The sequence below is a fragment of the Numenius arquata genome, chromosome 1, assembly GCF_964106895.1.
Source record: "Numenius arquata chromosome 1, bNumArq3.hap1.1, whole genome shotgun sequence".
Taxonomy (NCBI): domain Eukaryota; kingdom Metazoa; phylum Chordata; class Aves; order Charadriiformes; family Scolopacidae; genus Numenius; species Numenius arquata.
Genome location: NC_133576.1, coordinates 109291697 through 109298551, shown reverse-complemented (window position 1 = coordinate 109298551; position 6855 = coordinate 109291697).

Here is a 6855-nt window from a genome sequence, read left to right as displayed (position 1 = left end):
AGAGATAATGGATTAGTTATGCATTATTTGCCACCTGTAAGTAATGCTGTTCTGGTCTGTATTAAAATATTTGGCTTCTGCAGAGGGCAGGGCGAAAGGCAGCGGTGCTGGGCTTCCTTCTCACGCTGCGGGACGTGAAGCAGGAGGGGCTCTCCTGCCGAAAGACCTTTGTGTGGATGAGAGGATCAGGTCCTGCGTGCCAAAACGAGCACAAAATGTTTCTACCTGCAGTTTGCTGCAGTGTTAGAAATCAAAACTGCAGCCTGAGCAGTAACTTCAGCTCTGTGTTACTCAGAGCCAAACCCAGTAAATCTCTGGCGGTGCTGTCGGATGAGTCCTTTCCCCATCCAGAGCAGGAAAGAGCCGTAACCGCTGGCACTGTTAGCCGTGGGTTTCCATGCTTTCAGACAATCTAACTTCAGTTTACTTCTTGTCTCTCGTGACACAAATCCCAGAACACACACTAATAACCATGATTTACGTCTGGAGCCGCTTCGTTTTACTGCGCTGTGTAATTGCTCTCCTGTTGAAGAGCCAGGCTTTCTGAAGAATATTCATGGACTGTAGTTCCTCAGCTGTGTGTAGAGCATGTGTCCTGTTCGCTCCATGGCTCGGGCAATGGCCTCTGCTAAAATCAGGTTTATTTCAAAATCTCAGTGATACAGGTTGGTAGTCTGATTCCTCATGCTCTTCCTAAGCCGTTTGTGTCTACGTTTTACAAACAGAAATGAAGAGAAGCTACTTTTCTGATTTACCAGAATAAATGGTTTTAACTCTTAATTTGCGGGTGTTAGTGGCTGCAAGCAGAGGCAGCTGGTTCTCATCCGTGCACCTGCAGAAATAGCACCGTCTTTATAACCTTGAGTCTGAGTGAATTCACCAGGGTCTGGATCACTGCATATTTTCCATATCCTGCTACTTTTCCTGTAAGCCTGTTAGTGGCCACTGCAGGTTACAGAGAGGTAGGCAGCCCCTCGACTGGAGCCAATGTCACCGCTACAGTGAGATCCAGGCTTTTGGATGCAGCCCTTCAAACTGAAAGGCACTGCTGAGATGAGTATTACTGGCTCTGCTGGCACTTACAGGACTGGTAGGATGTAATAGGCACGAGGGCTGCACAACAGGAGACCACTCAAAAGTCTTCTGTGTGATTTACAGTGACCAATTGCTCTCCGGATGTCTTTGAAAGTGCAAAGTGCAGAAATGGAGTTATTTTAGGAGATATTGTTTTCTCTACAAGAGCAGTGGTTGCAACTTGGAATTTGGAGATCTGTTCTGGACACAGCTGCAATGGCAGAAATAGAGGATACATCCTGTTTGCTTTTAATACGCTTGTTCTGCGATTAAAACCCATAAATGCTTTTATATATATATGCGTGTGTATAAATATAAAATATATGTTATACGTATATACACATATATAAAAGATATTAGGAAAAAAGTCAACTGCTCTCCTTGAATCTGTGAATAGAGACATACATACATATGTATATGCATATATGCACACATATAGCTGCTTCTTTAGCATTTAAGGAAGTCTGGACTCCCACCAGCCCAACCACCCTTGGCGGGTGGTATTTAGTTGTAGCTTTGAGCATCACAGCACCCATGGTGCCAGCAAAATGGGGTGACCGCAGTGACAGGAGGGCTTCACTAGGAGCCTCAGTCCCTCCTGGGCCAGAGGTCTGAAAGCTCCTGAGAAATGATATTGCATTATATAGTCCTACTGCAAAGTCACATCTAAACAAAGCAGAGGCACCGTCAGATGCCTTTCATTGCAGTGGACTATAGAGCAGGAGATTATAAATCCCATAGGATCAAGCAGGCATTGCTTAGAGAGAAAGATTCCTTCTACAAGCACAAATATCTTGAAGATAGCACAGGAAAGCAGAGGCAGACTAAACTCATATTTACATAGTATTCTCCTCCCCAGGCCCACTGCAGAGTGGAAATTCCCCTGCAATGTCTGTGTACGAAAGTCTCTCTAGCCTTGTGTACATAGCACTCCTCCACCTTTTGGGATATGTGCAGGGAGCTTAAGACTGGAATTAATTTAGTTGACATTTTGCAGTACGGCACGGAGTTTAATCCTCATTTGATGGCATTGCACTCCCTGCCTTCTGCCACTGGAGAGTTACAGCCGTGCAAATAATACCATTTCCCCTGGAACAATCCCACGAGGAAGGCGTCATCTCTGACCCTGTGCTGGGGAGGCTGGGTGCCACCAGCCACTCTCAGCAGAAGACATCCTTTCCAGGCCATCCTTGCACCACCCAATGGGGGACCCCAGCCCAAGGGCCGTGGTCACAGAAACGGTGAATTCAGCTTGATTTTTAATGTGTGTGTGTTGGGGGGGCGGGCAGGTGATGGGAAAGCTCGGAGTAGGGAAAACAAGGTTTTGATGTTAAAGCAAGCAGCTGGGAATACCCACAAGGGGCCGGGAACCTGCTTCGCCGGCCCCACTGAGCTCAGAGCAATGCCCCAGGATGGGGATGGCAGGAGGTCCTGCGGTGACCTCCCATGGCCACGACCAGCCCGGCTGTGGCTGAGAGCGGAGGAGTGAGGGGATGCAAAATGGGCCGTGACAGCAAGAGCTAAAGAAATATGGGGGTAACGGCGCCAGGGAGGCAATTCCACTGTTATTAGCACAAACACAGTCATCGCTCTGCCTTTGTCTCCCGATGAATCAGAGGAAATTGCCTCCCTAGCCCTTCGCCTTCCAGCTACTTCAGCTGTGTTTTGTTTCCCTAAGATTCAAATATTCTGACTAGATCTCAGCATATTATTATGAGAACAGAAGAGCTATAGAGAAAGTGAAGCTTCACAGAGGAAATAGCCAATAAATGTTGCTTTGAATTCACTTGCTTTTTATGGCGAGCTCTGATGTCAGGGACAGATATGGCTTTGGAGAAGATGCGTCGCTGTGCTGCAGATGTGTTTGTGAATACTTAGTGGACAATCTCCTGTGACATTGTAATGGGCAGCTTACCATTATCTATTAGATTTTTAAGCCTGTCATTTTGATATGACTGATTTTTCTATTTAATACTGGTCCCCATGAACTATAAGCTTACAAAAGCAAGAGCACTCTTCTTTGTGTGGCGATTCTATCTGGCCAGATTAGCAATATGTTTATTTGCATTTTACCAAAAAGATTGGGCTTTGTAACGAAAATATGTATCAGGTCAAGTGAAAAATGTGATGGTTTGATAACAAAATCCCAGAATGGCTCGTGATGGAGAGGGAGAGGCAAACTTCCAAAGCAGAAATCTTTAATTTTGGCACTTTCAAAATGTGGCATTTCATCCCTCTAATTTGCCACGGGCTTTTTGTTTCAAACATTTCTTTTGATGAAAGCAAGCATGCAAACAGAAAGAAACCAACCCTATATAGAATTCAATAAAATGCTTCATTTGATCCTCTTCAGTTTCCTGGAAAAGTTCAACATGAACATTCAAGTACTGCATTTCTTCAAATTGTGGAGAAACTGCTGATCCATTAGCTGTGCAGCTTTGATGTGCCAAGTGCCAAGAGAGAGTCCTCTAAAAGCTACCATAATTCATATTACTCAGTAGGACCAGCCTGATGAGCATGAAAGCTCAGCCTGGCAGGTATGGTACGAGCACAGAACCAGAGGCTGCCTGTCCTGAAGGCTTTACCCTTCTGGTGTACGATTCCCATAGGGTCAGCTATATGGTTTTGTGCAGAGTGGCACAGGGAGAAGGGGAAAGTCCATTTAAAATTATTTTCCACTGCTGAAGGGGGAGTTCTTCACACTTGCTGTATTTTTCTCTTTTGTTTTAGGGGGAAGTCAGGATGGGAAGGGTGACAAGACAACATAGACAAGCTGTATATTAAGGATGAGATCCTGCCCCTAGACACTGATGCTGCTGCTGTGTGGAGCCGGGCAGGAGACCTAAACCTGCATGTCCATGGCTCACACTCTTCCCCTGGATTTGAAAAGTGCTCATTTCAGTTGTGGTTTTGAGGTTGCAAGAGAAAATTTTTTAAAAGCACTACTAAGAATACACTAGAGAATGTCCATTAAAATGCTCATGAAGGAGGAAGAGTTCAAGGGTGCCATCCAGTTTTAAGAGGTGATGGTGTACGGGGGAAAAGCAGCACCTGGCCTGAGGTGAAGAGAAACGCTGTGCACAGACACGGGCCAGGACAGCCCCCATGCCATGCAGACATTGCGAAAATGGCATCAGTGTGACCCAGAGCAGTGTCTCAGATCCAGGCATTGCAATCCAAGGCAAATGGCAATGACAAGCCATTAAAGCTGGGAGACAAAGGTGACTCTGGGTTGGATGAAATGACAACCAAAACAGCTGAGTGAGACCTGACTTCTAAATCCCAGGTGGAGGGACATCATTATTACTCTCTGTTCGGCACTGGTGAGGCACATCTGGAATGCTATGTCCAGTTTGGGGCTCCCCAATACGAGAGACATGGATGTACTGGAGTGAAGGGTTACCAAGACATGTAGAGGCTGATAAGACACCCTCTAGAGAGGCTGGAGCCTATAGAGAGGCTGGAGCCTACATGCATAAGAGGAGGATGAGAGAGCTGGGACCATTCAGCCTGGAGGAGAAAATGCTCAGGTACATCTCATTGCTGCCTATAGCTGCCAAATGAGAGGGTGAGGAGAAGAGAGTCAAACTCTTTCCAGAGCTGCATGGCAGTGGGAAAAGGGGCAACAGGCACACAATGGAGTATGGGAAATCCCAGTTAAATACTAGCAAAAGTATTTTCAGAATGAGGGTGCTTAAATACTGGAGTCAGAAAGGCTGTAGGATCTCAATTGTTGGAGATATTTAAAATTTGACTGGGCAAAACCCCAAGGCCCTTGATCTAGGAGGGGCCCTGCACCCTGGAGACCTCCAGAGGCATCTTCCAGCCTGGTTTGTTCTACAGGTCTGTGACCATGAAAACTTGACCCAGGAACCAAAAGGGCAGCAGTACAATGATCAGTAGAGTTAATGACATCACAGATGCTTTAAAGTATGATGAAGAAGCAAAGGTATTTTAACTTAATTTGTTACAAGAGTAATGACAGAATTGTTCATAAAAAGCAGAAATGACAGACTTTTCCAAAGCTAGGCCTGTAAGGAGAGGAAAATCAAGCGACATAATTGGATTATGTGATAATGAGATACTGTCCCAACAATGAAGGGTGCCACTGGTAAAGCTAGATGCTTTAAAATCAGATGTAGACAGTTAGCCCAGACCACACAGTAGTAAAAGAGAAACCTTTGGGTTCTTTCTGGGTCATTGGTATTGGTTTTCACCAGTCCTGGATCAGAAGGAAAGTTCCAGAGAACAGAAAATATATATTTATCCTGAGAGAAGGATAAGAGAAGAATTAAAGACAGTCCTTAATGTGAATCAACTTAAAGTTAGGGAATATGGCTTTTGCCAGAGTAGCTCTGTGATTTCTTTTAATGAGCTGTATATGTTTGATTGACAAAGGGAAAAGTATTGATACCCCATACATGTGCTTCTCTGTAGCATTTGAGTTCATTCTGTCAGGGACTTGTATTAAGAAAATAAACCAGGTCAGCCTTGTGGATTAAAACACACTAACCACCGTGTCTCAGACCTATGGTCTTTACTACAGAAGAAGTCATAACAGGTGACCATTGCCAGAGTACCACAGAAACAGTGCTGGCTGAGACCTCACCTGGTCAGCATCTTCACCATGGATGGTGCTGTGCTGTTCCTGCCTGCCGTTTGCCTACTCTGTTCTCAGAAATTGTCCCACCAGGGAAGCCCAGCAGAGGGAGAGGTGGGGAGCACGTCCCACTGAGCCCTCCCCTGCGCATCTGCAGTGCCCGTGTGCGTGCGTGTGTGTCTGTGGGGTCCCACAGCTTGGGCAAACACCAATCTGCCTATGTGGACAGAGAGGGCTGTAGAGTCCAGAGGTGATCCATGGGTGCCCCAAACCTGGCACCGAGGTCATTGGAAGGTTTTGGGCCCCCTGTGTCAGTAAAACACCTGGAAACAGCTGTCTCTGTAGTCAGTCAGAACAGAGGATCATCATGCCCAATGGGAGTTGGGAGGGAGGGGCAGGCAGGGGAAGAGGAGGTTGCAAAGCACTAGTTCTGCCAAACTAACCTTATTATTTTTCCCTCCATTCTCTTTTGACATTAAACAGGCTGAGTGGATGAAGGGAAGATGCAGACACAATTAACCAGATACTGCAAACAGGAGGGCGAGTTGCTTTTTATGGCTAGTTTATGTTTCAGGCACACAACTACACAGAATAATGCAATAACAAAAATCATGCGGTATTTACCCTGGGTTTATTCACTGCAAGTCCTTTGAGAGCTGCTTTTGTTTGTCTTTATTTAATTGGCATGGTCGGATGGCCACCAGCAGGTCCAATTAAACAGATTCAATAGATCACACTGTACATTTTTATTTTTTTCTTCATCAGCGTGTAGCATAAAATGTCCGAAATAATTTGTCTGAGTACTAGTAATGAATATAAAGTGCACTCTGTTCCAGCCTGCATACTGTAAGTTTCAGCTGTACAGCGTTTTACAGCCAAAGCAAACTGGGTTGATAATAAAATCACTGATGCAATCTTTAGTACAGCCTTAGTGGGGACAAGGGTACCATTGCTTGTTACGATGCGAGGTATCTGGTTGCTCAACTTTGGGCCTATCTGAAGACAGATAGGCATTAAGCCGTCTTTTTTTGCTATCTTAAGCTTCAGCATTTAAGTGTTAGGTTGAACCTTATTAAGATTTTCCTTTTTAGGAAAATCCTGCCAATGGGACTTGGGCATGCCCTTAATATCAGGTATTTGTTTAAGTGCTTTGTTGAATTGGAGCCTAGTAGATCCTCTTG